At 36.6% G+C, this 15,000-nt stretch overlaps 1 protein-coding gene and 1 non-coding gene across 2 annotated transcripts in view; both read left to right on the plus strand.

Moving 5' to 3' along the window:
* The window catches only part of LOC136833241 (uncharacterized), a 474,008-nt gene that overhangs the window by 418,694 nt on the left and 40,314 nt on the right, over positions 1–15,000 (plus strand). The window lies entirely within an intron of this gene.
* On the plus strand, positions 3,940–4,021 carry TRNAS-AGA (transfer RNA serine (anticodon AGA)). Its single transcript has one exon. It is a non-coding gene; the product is annotated as a tRNA-Ser (tRNA).

Consider the following 15,000-nt stretch of genomic DNA (forward strand, 5'->3'; position numbering starts at 1 on the left):
CAAAGGCCAGGCACTGGGACCTATGAGGTCATTCGGCGCCGAAAGGAAAGTTGAGAGTAGAAGGTTACAAAGGTGTAACAGGAGGAAAACCTCGCGGTTGCACTGTGAAATAATCGTTAGGAGAGGATGGGTAGCAAGATGGAAGGAAGAGAATATGAGTGGAGGTACTGTAAAAGGAATCAAAGGGGCTGCAGCTGTGGGCCGAAGGGACGCTGCATAGAACCTACAGTGCACCCCGTGAGGTGCACTGTTAAACTTTGAGAGGTTTGATTATAAAGTGTGGTTCTTTTATATTTTTAGTTTTGTATTTCGATTCTGCGTTTAGTTTACATTGTTTAGAGATGAACATTATTATTATTATTATTATTATTATTATTATTATTATTATTATTATTATTATTATTATTATTATTATTATTAAAATCTCATAATCGCATGGGCCACTAAGATAGTAAAGAAATCAACATTTTCGTCATTGTAGTTATATATTAAAAATATATATAAAAAGAAAGCATTCGAGAACCTGCAATACACGTAAGCGGGTTCTCGAAACCTCTCTTTTTTAATATATTAAAAATATATATTCACACTGACATTTATTGTGGATTTCTTCACCATTACTGTTAATGTTAAGAATACATTTCTTGGAATAATCCAGAAACCAGTTATCGACATTTTCCTAGCAAGCGTCCACGAAATGTGTGGAAAATTGAATGATACAAATAATAAACAACTCAATAAACCCAGGGAAAGAGTACTTGAATGTGCCTTAGGCTTCATTAATTGCAGCCTTAGCCATAAAGTGTCCTTAGGTCAGGTTCCTTTTGAGCTGAGGACTCTAAAGCAACCTGTGATGAACATAGTCTGTGTTCTTGATACGACCTCATATATTTGAGTGATTATGCCTCTTGATTTTGAGGGTGACTGTTGTCTTGATCAGCATTGGCGATAAAATAATATTCCTTTTCTTTGATTCAAATCTTAAAGTAGTTTTAGAAATACAGTATTTTTATTTTATTTAAGGTTAAATTTAGCCATAATCGTGCTTCTGGCAAAGATATAGGATAGACCACCACCCGGCCGTGGTTAAAGTTTCACTGGCCGCGGCTCATACAGCATTATACTGAGACCACCAAAGATAGATCTATTTTCGGTGGCCTTGAGTATACGCTGCAGCGGCTGTACAGAAAACTCGATTGCGCCGAAGAAGCTTCGGCGCATTTTTGACTTGTTATAATTTTCTTTGCGGCCAGTTGATTTTGTTGAACTATATCATGATATCACATTTCCCCTATGGATAAAGACTTAGGCTGGTGTTAAACAAAAATATCTTCGCTTTAGTTTGCACATATACAGGAAGTCTTTCAATACCGAGGCTTTGTGTTAAACGTTCTTTTCAGTTTATTGGCGACTCTAGAACCTCTCTCTTGTGTTTTGAGATTTGTTAAGCTTTTATTTATTTATTGAGGTTTATGCCCAGTTCGAAGTATTTGGTTATTTTAGCCTGTTTATCTTTTGTTTGGTCCTAAGTGGACTTCTTCATTGTGTGTGTTTTATTTTTGGGGAGGGGAGGTTACCTTTGAGTAGTTTTCTTTTATATTAAAGCTCTCTCTCTCTCTCTCTCTCTCTCTCTCTCTCTCTCTCTCTCTCTCTCTCTCTCTCTCTCTCTTCTTCTTCTTCTTCTTCTTCTTCTTCTTCTTTTGGGAGAATGATCTCATAACAGTTTTGTTATGTCAAAGCTCTCTCTCTCTCTCTCTCTCTCTCTCTCTCTCTCTCTCTCTCTCTCTCTCTCTCTCTCTCTCTCTCTCTCTCTCTCTCTCTCTCTCTCTCTCTCTCTCTCTCTCGTCATTGTTTTTTTTAACATCCGTCTGTCTTTAGAGGTTATATCCAAGAGTCATTCAGTTTACTTTAGATTTTGAGTCAAACTAAATTCCCCGCTATTTACATCCCCCCCAAAAAAAAAAAAAAAAATCCTTAGTAGCATGAGTCTGAAAATGGAAAAACAAATCCATAGTTGTGTATGGGTGCAAATATATTTTTAAAAAATGATTCTGTACATAGAGCTTTTGGGAATCTGTTCTTTTGAAAAGGAATCGGAATCTGTTTTATTTAAAATATATTTGAAAAGGAATCGGACAGATTTTGAAAGCTCTCTGTGCTGATTTATTTCTTAAAATATATTTGAAAAGGGGAATCGAACAGATTTCCGAAAGCTCTCTGTACGGATTTATTTTTAAAACATATTTGAAAACGGGAATCGAACAGATTTCCGAAAGTTCTCTGTACGGATTTATTTCTTAAAATATATTTGAAAACGGGAACCGAACAGATTCCCGAAAGCTGATTTATTTTTCAAAATATATTTGAGAAAGGGAATCTAACAGATTCCCGAAAGCTCTATGTATAGATTTTTTTAAATATATTTGAAAAGGGGAATCGAACAGATTCCAGAAAGCTCTCTTTAGAGATTTATTTTTTGAAATATGTTTGAAAAGGGGAATCGAAAGGATTCCCGAAAGCTCTTTGTATAGATTTATTTTTAAAAATGTATTTGAAAAGGGGAATCGAACAGATTCCAAAAAGCTCTCTGTATGGGTTTATTCCTTAAAATATATTTGAAAAGGGGAACCGAACAGATTCCCGAAAGGTATATGTATAAATTGATTTTTTAAAAAATATATTTGAAAATGGGAATCGAACAAATTCCCGAAAGCTTTCTGTATAGATTTATTTCTTATAATATATTTGAAAAGGGGCATTGGACTGATTCCTCAAAGCTCTCTGTAGAGATTCCCGAAAGCTCTCCGCAGAGATTTATTTAAAAATACAATTGTACCCATACATAACTGTGGATTTGTCTCTCCATTCCAAAATTTACATGCCCAGAGGCATTACATCACGTATACAAAAACTATCGCCGCTCATGAACGCAGACGGTTATAAATCAATGCCCACGGATACTTTCAACCATTATGATCAACATCCCGGATATTTTATAACCGCTGCAGCTGCCTTATCAGCTGTTAACTTTAATCTTGCCTTTGGATAAGAGGAGGCCGATAAGTCTCCAACGCTGGGGTGTTTGTCCGACGTGACATTGAAAATGGCTGAGAGCTGCACGATGATAAAAGAGGCGATTTGTGGAAGATTTTTGCGCCGCTGGGTGATGGAATCGACACGTGTCTTGGCTGAGCGGGAACTTGCTGCGCGCGCGCATGTGTGTTTTTTTTTTTTTTTTTTTTTTTACGCGTAGTACAACATGTGAGAGCGAAGTTATGTCCTAGGCAATGGAGGATTACTAAGACTTTTTTTTAGAGGATTTTTTTTTTATTCACCTCTCTCTCTCTCTCTCTCTCTCTCTCTCTCTCTCTCTATATATATATATATATATATATATATATATATATATATATATATATATATATATATATATATATATATATATATATATATATATATATATGTGTGTGTGTGTGTGTGTGAAAATGAAAATGCCCATAAAACACTGTATGAACGTTTCAACCATACATTTCAGGCCACTTCCATCTGTGCCCCTGTTACCAGTGAACAGGGGCACAGAAGGAAGTGCCTGAAATGTATGGTTGAAACTGTTCATACAGTGTTTCATGGGCATTTTAATCTTCATATTATACTGTTGTATTACAGTAAAAGACATTCATCATATATATATATATATATATATATATATATATATATATATATATATATATATATATATTATATATATATATATATATATATATATTTATATATATATATATATATATATATATATATATATATATACATATATACATATACATACAGTATACATACAATATATATGTATATATATACATACATACAAACATACACACACACACACACACGTGTCCATACATATTCAATAAATAATTTATGGGAACCAACCGTAAGTAAGCAGTGATGGCCGAGTGGTTAAGGCGTCTGACTAGAAATCAGATGGGATCTTCCCGCGTAGGTTCGAATCCTACTCACTGCGTGAAAGTGTCGCCGTTTTGATTCAGTTTTCTCCCCGTTTTCCTCCTGAAGGGGGAAGAACAAACAAACAAACACTTGACGAAGGTACACAAACGCCCCTGTCGATCAAGGAAGTGTGAGTGACTCTCGAACCGACTCCTGGTAGAGTTAATACTTTCATACGCGACCTTGCAATGATTTCCCTTCAGGTGTTGACGTCAGAGGGGGGGAAGGAACTTGTCGCTCGGACGACGCCGCCGTTGCGAAGGGCGGCCCCAGGTAGACGCGTAGGATGCACTCGTCACCGTAGGATCGGACTGTGAAGGATATGAAGGATCTTCTCGGCTGTTTTTGCGGGAATGAACGGATCTTCATAGTGATGAATTATCACACTTTTTTTTTTTTTGGCGCGGTTGTTATGAACTGTAATACAGTTCGTACATTATATTATTATTGTTGTTTTTGTTGTGGTTGTTGCTCTGATTGTTGTTGATAATGATGAGGTTCTTGACCGTAATTATTAATAACGCCATTATTATTAATGTGCTGTCGTTGTATTCCGAAAGGTTTCATTAAAGCTTCCGTCAGCCCAGAAAGGAAAGAAATAATGAGAGAAAGAGAGAGAGAGAGAGAGAGAGAGGTGGGGGAGAAATGGGGGGAGAAATAGGAAAAGAAAATAGAAGGTGGTTAAACAACCAGACGAGAATGGGAAAGAGAGAGAGAGAGAGAGAGAGAGAGAGAGAGAGAGAGAAAATCGCGGTCATTCCTGGCTGTTTTCGCCTTCCGCCTATTTTCAGAAAGGATTATTCATTTGGCTTCTCCGTCGCGTTGTTTTCGACTTACCCTGAGAATGACAGTTATTTTAAGGGCAGGTCCAAGGACGGGACGCTCTCTCTCTCTCTCTCTCTCTCTCTCTCTCTCTCTCTCTCTCTCTCTCTCTCTCTCTCTCTCTCTCTCTCTCTCTCTTCTGCTTGTTTAACCATCTTCTAATTTCCTTTTTCTCTCTCTCTCTCTCTCTCTCTCTCTCTCTCTCTCTCTCTCTCTCTCTATATATATATATATATATATATATATATATATATATATATATATATATATATATATATATATATATATTTCTCTCTCTCTTTCTCTCTTAAGATATGTCACTATTTTCTCCCGTTGTATGTATCCTGCAGAATTATTTTTTCCCGTTTTATGTATCCTGCAGAATTATTTTTTTTCCCGTTGTATGTATCGTGCAGATTTATTTTTCCTCGTTATATGTACCTGCAGAATTATTTTTGCTCTTATGTATCTTGCAGAATTATTTTTGCTCTTATGTATCTTGCAGAATTATTTTTTCCTATTGTGCGTATCTTGCAGAATTATTTTTCCCCCTTTTACGTGTCCTGCAAAATTAATTTTCCTGTTGTATGTATCCTGCAGAATTATATTTTTGTTGTTTTATATGTCCTGCAGAATTTTTTTCTCATTTTATGTACCCTGTAGAATAATATTTTGCCGTTTTATGTATCCTGGAGAATAATTTTTTCGTTTTATGTATTATGCAGAATTACTTTTTCCCATTATATGTTTCATGCAGAATTATTATTTCCGTTTTATATACTGTAGAATTATCTTTCCCAGCAATTATTAGAGCGAATTACATGGCATTCTAAAATAAGAAGAAATAATTCCAGTCTATCGGCAACTGATGTAAGATGGAAGCCACGTAAAAAACTAAAGGAATTTTAAAACTTAATTATTAAAGTAAAAAACAGATGAAATCTGGTGATTTATTCGGCATCATTAACTGACATCACACCGACAGTGATTAGTGGAGACAAAAAAAAAAAAAAAAAAAAAAAATTGACCTACCGGTCTGGCTTTGTTCAGACCGAAACTTTTTTTTTTTTTTTTTGAACAAGTGTCTCACTCCTCTACGATAATCTTGGACGTGTCTCCTCTTGTAGGCGAAGCAAGTCTATTTTTTCTAAGACGTTTTCATTTAAAGCTAGGACGTGTCCTCTTGTAGACAAGGCAAGTCTTTTTTTCTAAGACTCATTTATTTTTCAGCTTGGACGTGTCTTCTCGTAGGCAAAGCAAGTCTTTATTTTTTTCTAAGACTTTTTCATTTAAAGCTAGGACGTGTCCTCTTATAGCTAAAGCAAGTCTTTTTTCTCAGACTTTTCCATTTATGTTAAGACTTTTTGTCATTTATTTTCGTCCAGTCGACGACTCCCAGTGTCTCTCCTTCATAATAAGCTTGGACATGTCCTCTGGTAGCCAAAGAAAGTCTTTATTTCTTTCTAAGACTTTTTTTTCCTTTATTTTCAACTTGAACATGTCCTCTTGTAGCCAAAGCAAGTTTTTTTTTTTCAAAGACTTTTCTCCCAATTATTTTCGTCCAATCGACGACTCCCAGTGTCTGCCTGTATAATAAGCTTGGACGTATCTCCTCTTGGAGCCAAAGCAAGTCTTAAGACTTTTCATTTATTTTTAGAATTTTTGATTTAGTTTCGTCCGGTCGACGACTCTCAGTGTCTGCCTACAAAATAAGCTTGGACTATCTCTGTGTCTCCTCTTGTAAGCAAAGCAAGTCTTTATTTTTTTTCTAAGACTTTTTTTTCCATTCATTTTCGTCCAGGCAACGATTCCCAGTGTCTCTCTTCTGTACTAAGCATGGATTGTCCTCTTGTAGCCAAAGCAAGTCTTTAATTTTACAAAGACTTTTCATTTATTGCATCCAACCCACGACTCCCACGGATTGTCCTTATGGAGCCAAAGCAAGTCTTTATTTTTTCTTCTAAGGCTTTTTTTCCCCTCCATTTTCGCCCAATCGACGACTCGACTTAGCCTTGGCTGGCTGGGTGATTGGGAGTGGCCATGAGAGAGAGATCTCTCATTTTATGGAGGCTTTCCCACGGGACTCCGAATCGATATTATGGCCGCGCCTTCTTCTTCTTCTTCTTCTTCTTCTTCTTCTTCTTCTTCTTCTTCTTAGTCTTTTGTCTGGGAATGACCTTGTCTGGTGACATCTTTGGTATGAAGGTTTGACTTCATTAAGTGTGAAATGTTTTATAGTTTATATATATATATATATATATATATATATATATATATATATATATATATATATATATATATATGTATGTATATATTTATATATATATATATACATATGTGTGTGTGTTTGTGTATGTGTGCCTGTATACTTATTAAAACCCTAATGCTTTCTGACCTAGTATACGTAAATAGACTTTCTTTTCTGAATACTTATTCGCCTCCATACTTTCTTAGGAAAAACACGAAAGAACCTTTACATATTTTGTTTTTATTCTTTCCGTATGATAACCCATCGTACAAACCGCTCGAAATTACAGAGTCATATTAATACGAACTTTTGAGTCAGTTTCAGAGAACTGCACAGGTGCTGAATTTTTGTTTCTTGTCAAAACTGCTTAGTACATTTAAGTGCAAATTTAAAATTTTCCATCTGCAAATTTTGCAGTGCCTTTTAAATGAATAGATTCTGCGAACAACCCTTTAAACAGTTAGTCTGAATTACTGCTCAGTTGTGGAGTTTTCAATCCTCAAGATGTCTTAGTAATATTTAACTGTTTAAAATTAAGTAAAGACTTTGGCAATTGTAAGGAAAAAATTACTTGCATAATATTTGACTGTTTAAAAATTAAATAAAGACTTCGGGTATTTTAAGAAAAAAAATAACTTGAGTAATATTTGACTGTTTTAAATTAAATAAAGACTGGGTATTTCAAGAAAAAAATAACTTGAGTAATATTTGACTGTTTTAAATTAAATAATGACTTTGGGTATTTTAAGAAAAAAATATCTTGAGTAATATTTGACTTTTGAATTAAATAAAGTCTTTGGGTATTTTTAGAAAAAATTACTTGAGTAATATTTGACTGTTTTCAATTAAATAAAGATTTTGGGTATTTTAAGAAAAAAATTAATTAGTAATATTTGACTGCTTTAAATTAAATAAAGACTTTGGGTATTTTTAGAAAAAATAAACTGTTTTCAAGTAAAGACTGGTTACTTTAAGAAAAATAAGTGCTTGCGTAATATTTGACTGTTTTAAATTAAATAAAGACTTTGAGTATTTAAAAAAAAACTGAGTATTTTAAGAAAAAAATTACTTGAGTAACATTTAATTGTTTAAAATTAAATAAAGACTTTGGGTATTTTTAGAAAAAGCAAATTACTTGTTCCGTGCATATTCACAATCCTTTGCTTCAGAAACTGAAGGATCAGAATTTCCCCTTGGTTTTTCCTACAATAATCAGGGAGGCAGCATCCTACTGACCAGCAGATGAGAAAACAGCATCAGGGGAGGATGGGAGGCTACCTTAGGACACTCATGGGATATAGGATGTAGAGATGGGTGGGGATAGGTGGTTACTGGAGGATTCTCATGGGATATAGAACCTAGAGGGAGTTGGGGATAGGCGGTTACTGTAGGACTCTCATGGGATATAGGATGTAGAGATGGGTGGGGATAGGTGGTTACTGGAGGATTCTCATGGGATATAGAACCTAGAGGGAGTTGGGGATAGGCAGTTACTGTAGGACTCTCATGGGATATAGGATGTAGAGAGATGGGTGGGGATAGGATTCTCATGGGATATAGAAGTTACTGTAGGACTCTCATGGGATAGGATAGGATCTAAAGGGGGCGGTTTGGGATATAGGAGGGGGTAGCAGGTAAGAGTCCTGCGGGAGGGAGGAGGGGGGAGGGGGCGTAGGAGTACTTGCAACTCCTACAAAGGGCGTTCCTCGCCTTCTTCTTCTCCCGTCCTTGGCGCGACTCATCTTCATCTGCCAGACATCTCAAGATCAAACTCATCCTCTCTCTCTCTCTCTCTCTCTCTCTCTCTCTCTCTCTCTCTCTCTCTCTCTCTCTCTCTCTCTCTCTTACGACGCAGCAGAGGCAGCATCTCTCACTGGGCAGAAGCATCCTGGTACGAAACCTGTTTTTTTTTTTTCTTGTTCTCTTATCTTCTTCTTCTTCTTCTTCTTCTTCTTCTTCTTCTTCTTCTTCTTCTTCTTCTTCTTCTTCTTCTTCTTCTTCTCTTAGTAGTTGAGAGGAAGGTAACTTTGCGTATTCAAGATTAGCAGCGCAGGAAAAACTATAACGTGCTATTTTCTTTATTCCTCTTTTATTCATTTATGGATTATTATTATTATTATTATTATTATTATTATTATTATTATTATTATTATTATTATTATTATTATTAGAACCGCCCCACCCCTTTCCACCTTCGGTCTCGACAGCCAGCCAAAAAACGCCTAAAATTCTCTGTAAGCCTGCTTGTGGGTACAACAATACATTATTATTATTATTATTATTATTATTATTATTATTATTATTATTATTATTATTATTATTATTATTATTATTAATGTTGTTCTTTTAATTTGATTAATGTTATTCTTTTTACTACTTCTGTAATTGCTAATTGCCTTCATGAGTTTTCTTAAATATGATTTTATATCCCCAAGTTTCCTTAAACATCACGTTAAATAGAATAATTTTGGTACTCTATATATATCTCAATAGGTATAACAATAGGCCTACTTCCGTATACATAAGTATTCATAAGTATGATTTTATATCCATCAGGTTTACTTAACATCACGTTAAGTAGAATCATTTTGGTATTCTATTATATCCCAAAATAATTATATAAGTATTCAGTATTCATAAGTAGAATTTTCTATACGTCACGTTTACATAAACATCATATTATTATTATTATTATTATTATTATTATTATTATTATTATTATTATTATTATTATTATTATTATTCAGAAGATGAACCCTATTCATATGGAACAAGCCCACCACAGGGGCCACTGACTTGAAATTCAAGCTTCCAAAAAATATGGTTCTCTCTAGGAAGTAAGAGAAGGTATAGGGAAATACAGAAAGAAAATATCTCACTTATTAAAAAGAAAATATAGATTAATAAATTAATAAACAGATAAAAACATATTACAATGCAAGGAGAACAGCATTAGGGTAGCAGTGCATTGCATCTTGGTTGAACTTTTGAATTTCCAATTGCACGGCATCCTCAGGGAGACTGTTCCACAGTCCGACGGTGGGAGGAATAAAGGACCTCTGGAACTGAGGAGTTCGACAGCCAGGCTAAACATTTACTGCTTATTGGTGCTGCTGTTCAGCGAATCTGGTTGCTCTCGGCAGGAAATGGGGATCAGGGATCAATTGTGAATATGAAAGAACTCTATTACAACACAACTTATGAAAAATGACAAACAAGAGACCATCCGTCGATGGTCTAAGTCATGAATGTTGATATTAGGAAACAGAAACCTACCACTAAGAACCACTCTATCTGAAAGAGATAAATCTCTGCCAGAAGTAGACATCCACACCGGAGAACAGTATTCTAGTCAAGAAAGCACAAATGAACTAAAACAGGTTGCATTGATTTTACCACTGTTATAAATATATGAGGCCTTAGAATCAATACCTAGCTTTCGCGCAGCATTTGCCGAGACTTTCATTAGATGTTTCTCGAAAAGTAGTCAAAAGTTACACTTAGAATAGTCAGTCTCAGACGCCTTCAGCAAAGGGAGGATGGGGTGGAAAATCTGTACGAGATCTGCTAATAAATTGTTTTTGCTTTACTGGAGTTCAACCTCGTACCCCACCAACCACACCATTCACTGATCCGGTCCACGTCTCGATTGAGGCTGAGGGCAGCTTCATTTCTCGTAAGTGGAGACTTTACTGCAACCACAAGTGTTGCATCATCTGCATACTGAACAATCTTGTTTTCAAGGCCAACAACCATATCGCTTGTATATACCAAAAATAATAGTGGACCAAAATAACTACCCTGCGGAACTCCGTACACAATACGCCTTGATTCACCAAAGATCCCCTCAACAGCAACTCGCCGCTGCCTACCTGTAAGGAAATCTTGAAGGAATCCTAAAACATATCCGCCCACTCCAAGATTCTGAAGTTCATGATAAGTGCTTCATGATTTACCATATCGAAAGCAGTGCTAAAACCTTTTTTGAATTACCCTGCACTCAAAACCCTCCTTATCAAGGGTTTCTTGCAAATGGCATGTCAAGTCTAAAAGGGCATCCTAGGTACCTAGCTGCTTCCTATATGCATATTGACCATCGGCTAAGAATCTTTTAGATTCCACATACTTACTGTATATAATGGCTTAAAAATGAGTTTCTCAGCAACTTTGGAGAGCACAAGGAGAATAGAAATTGGCCTGTAGTTACTGCAGTTTGCAGAAAATAATAATAATAATAATAATAATAATAATAATAATAATAATAATAATAATAATAATAATAATAATAATACATACATACATACATACATACATACATACATACATACATACATACATTTGCCATATGAGGTTATGCAAATAATAATAATAATAATAATAATAATAATAATAATATGTATACATACATACGTACATACATACATACATACATGCTCACTAAGTTGATTGCGGTATGAGTAATAATAATAATAATAATAATATTAATAATAATATACATACATACATATATACATACATGTATAAATTTCTAACTCACATCGGGATCGAACCCAGGTTATTTAATCAAAAGATTCTATCCCGATGTGAGATATATATTTATTTGTTCCACACGTGATTATGTGTTGATTATTTCTATTCATACATACATACATACATACATACAACATACATACATACGTGCTTGAAAGATAAATCCATGCAAACACACAGTGTATTTAATGAGGTCTTGTTATATTGATGTTAAGTAAAAAGTAGACATTTATTTAGTTTTGTGATGCACATGCATGCGTACAAAACGCATTCATCCATAAAAATGTATACCTGCGCGGATGATACTTGGTGCATATCATACATAAATACATACAGATATTTATGCAAGCATACTCATGCAGACAACACGGTTCTTGTGAAACGCCTTCTGTCAGTAGCATTCTTTCAGTCCTTTTTTAGTTTTCTGTAAAAGAAAACTGTTGAGATGGCTTTGTCTGTCCGCCAGCGCTTTATTCTATCCGCACTTTTTCTGTCCGCACTTTTTTCTGTCCGCACTTTTTCTGTCCGCCCTCAGATCTTAAAAACTTATGAGGCTAGAGGGCTGCAAATGGGTATGTTGATCATCCACCCTCCAATCATTAAACATGCCAAATTGCAGCCATCTGACTACAGTAGTTTTTATTTTATTTAAGGTTAAAATTAACCATAATCGTGCTTCTGGCAACGATATAGGATAGGCCACCACCTGGCCTTGGTTAAAGTTTCACTGGCCGCGGCTCATACAGCATTATACCGAGACCATCGAAAGCTAGATCTATTTTCGGTGGCCTTGATTATACGCTGTAGCGGCTGTACAGAAAACTCGATTGCGCCGAAGAAATTTCAGCACATTTTTTACTTGTTTTATTTGAAATCGTTCAGAAATAAGTGGAAAGAGTAGTAAAAAAAATAATTTAAATAAATTCATTCAGGAAACAAGTGAGAAGAAGGAGCGTTCCGCATTCTGGTTCGAACTCTATTTCAGGGCAAAAATCTCGTGTGGATTATGGAACCAGGATGTAGGCTTCTTCAAGAATATTATTTATGGAAGGAAACATCGTAAATGTCTGTAAAACTTATAAACCGACACCCCATTAACATTATGTAGTTTCTCTTTATTGCTTGGAATACCCCGGGATATACTCATTATATTTATTAATTCGCCCAAGGCTGCAAATGGTCTTTCCAAGCCTTTTCAGACTTGGAATACTATGAGATAAAATTTGGAATATAAACTGATACAGTACAGGAATTTGTTCACCACCAATCAGATACAATACAAGAATTGGATCACCAACAAGCAGATACAAGACAGGAACTGGCTCACCAACAGAACTGGAATTGGTGCACCAACAATCAAATACAGAACAGGAATTGGCTCACCAACAATCAGATACAGAACAGGAATTGTTCACCAACAACCAGATACAGTACAGGAATTGGTTCACCAACAAGCAGATACAGAACAGGGATTGGTTCACCAACAAGCAGATACATAATAGGAATTGATTCACCCCCAAGCAGATACAGTACAGGAATTGGTTCACCAACAAGCAGATACAGAACAGGAATTGGCTCACCAACAAGCAGATACACAACAGGAATTGACTCACCAACAAGCAGATACAGTACAGGAATTGGTTCACCAACAAGCAGATATAGAACAGGAATTGGCTCACCAACAAGCAGATACACAACAGGAATTGGTTCACCAACAAGCAGATATAGAACAGGAATTGGCTCACCAACAAGCAGATACACAACAGGAATTGACTCACCAACAAGCAGATACAAAACAGGAATTGGTTCACCAACAATCAGATACAGAACAGGAATTGGTTCACCAACAGTCAGATTCAGTACAGGAATTGGTTAGATACAGAACAGGAATTGGTCACCAACAATCAGATACAGAACAGGAATTAGATCACCAACAATCAGATACAGTACGGGAATTGGTCACCAACAGTCAGATACAGTAAAGGAACTGGCTCACCAACATTATCAGACACAGTACAGGAATTGCTTCACCAACTTACCAAGACATTTGGCTGTACAAGAAGTCCAGGATTTTATTGCTGAATGGTCCGATATATACCTTCTCTCTTTAGCCATTAGGATTTTGCTTTACAGCGAAACTCACTGAAAGATTTACGTAAATAGTGCAAACATCTTTATATATATATATATAATATTTATATTTATATATTGATTTATTTATACTCATGCGTGAATGCCTGAAAATTGACGAAAATTCAATAAGCCTGAAGGTTGAGAAATTAAGACGTGACTTACAGCTACATTTACTAATCCGAGTCCTCCCTTCCCCCCCCCTCCCCGCGTCCCATCTCCTCCCTTCCCTCCACCTACACCCTCTTCCTCCCCCTCCTACCCATATACCCACCACCCCTTGTCCTTGTTGTTTCAAAACCATTGCGAGGACAAAATCGTATTTAGTTTCATAAGCATCTAGTATATCCCCTCCCATCCCTCTCCCCCCCCCCCCAACTACTGGCTTCTTCCTACCCTCTCCCATCCCCCTCCCACTTCCTCTCTCCTATCCCTCCCCCTCCCTCCCACCTCTCCTCTTCTCCTCTTCAAGCCTTGAGCTTCACCAAGGTCACACTCGTCACCACCTGAGAATGACGTTGGGTTTGTTTGGGAGGGGGAGGGGGAGGGCTAGGTAGTTGGGAAAGGGGGTTAGGAGGTGTGGTAGTGGGAGGGGGGGGATGAAGAAGGCGGACCGTGAATGCTGTATATATGTAATTTTGATGTACAGTTTTTTGGGGGTTCTATACCCTTTAATTGTCATATCCCCAACGCAAGCGACAGTTCCTCATCTTGAAAGGTAGATTGGTTTAGATCACAGGGGAACAGAAGTTGATCTAGAATTCCAAAGCCGAGGGGGTAGCTACTGAGGTTACGAAACAGCCATCAAACCAATAAAAAGTCCGAGGGATCAGCCCTGATCTATAGTGCATGTGCTTGCGTATGTGTCTGCTTGTATGTGTGTGCTGATTTTGTGCTTGATTTGGCATCCATCGTGTGTGTATATGTACGTCCGTGTATGTGCTGATGTTTGTGCGTTTAATTTTCACGTGTGTGCAAGTGCGTGTATGTGTGTGTGTATGTTCTTCTGGCGACCTTGAAATCCCAATGTGACTGAAGCCTAATCTTTCTTGAGTGGCATGTCAACGGGGCACACCTCCTTCCTCCTCCCCCTCCCCTCCCCAAACCCAACCCACCCGCTTTTATTAGCTGGTCGCGATATCTCGCAGGGGCTCCCATTAATAATCGCCGGGGAGAGAGAGAGAGAGAGAGAGAGAGAGAGAGAGAGAGAGAGAGAGAGAGAGAGAGAGAGAGAGAGAGAGGTGTGTCATGTCAGCTCTGGAGTG

The sequence above is a fragment of the Macrobrachium rosenbergii genome, chromosome 51, assembly GCF_040412425.1.
Source record: "Macrobrachium rosenbergii isolate ZJJX-2024 chromosome 51, ASM4041242v1, whole genome shotgun sequence".
NCBI classification, from domain to species: Eukaryota; Metazoa; Arthropoda; class Malacostraca; order Decapoda; family Palaemonidae; genus Macrobrachium; species Macrobrachium rosenbergii.